The sequence below is a fragment of the Penaeus monodon genome, chromosome 27, assembly GCF_015228065.2.
Source record: "Penaeus monodon isolate SGIC_2016 chromosome 27, NSTDA_Pmon_1, whole genome shotgun sequence".
Lineage (NCBI taxonomy): Eukaryota > Metazoa > Arthropoda > Malacostraca > Decapoda > Penaeidae > Penaeus > Penaeus monodon.
In genome coordinates this window covers 18,732,330-18,732,789 of record NC_051412.1, presented here as the reverse complement: position 1 = coordinate 18,732,789, position 460 = coordinate 18,732,330, and the positions used below count along the sequence as shown (strand labels likewise).

Below are 460 nucleotides of genomic sequence, written 5' to 3'. Positions count from 1 at the left end.
CATGTTTCTATATAGGAATATGTACAATAAATAATGATAAGTTCTTCGTTTTCTCATGTTTTTTTCATGGTTGGACCTCTTCTTAGCTCACTGAGGACGACGTGTCTGCTGACTGTCGTTAATGGAAACCCTTTATATACGGCTCCTGTGCAGGGCGTGGCCTTCGACTAGGAAATGTTCACGCACCTGAAAGCACCAGATCGCATGGATGTGCTTCCTCAGTTTTTGACAAATAAATTCGTTTATTTTTGTATGATTCAGAGAAAGTGAAGTAAAGAACGGTAAAAATATAATAGATTTGTGTAAACCTTTACAGACGTGAATGGAAGACATAAATGGAATCAAATAAATCCGTTGTCGACAAAGAGTCATTCTCTCATATTAACATTTAAGTGACATATAAGATCAAAAGTCACAAATTAATTTTAGTAAGTTATTGAAGGGAATCTAGTCTTGGAAC

At 35.7% G+C, this 460-nt stretch overlaps 1 pseudogene; it reads right to left on the bottom strand.

Annotated features, from left to right (window-relative positions):
- The window catches only part of LOC119590441, an 8,500-nt pseudogene that overhangs the window by 737 nt on the left and 7,303 nt on the right, over window positions 1–460 (bottom strand).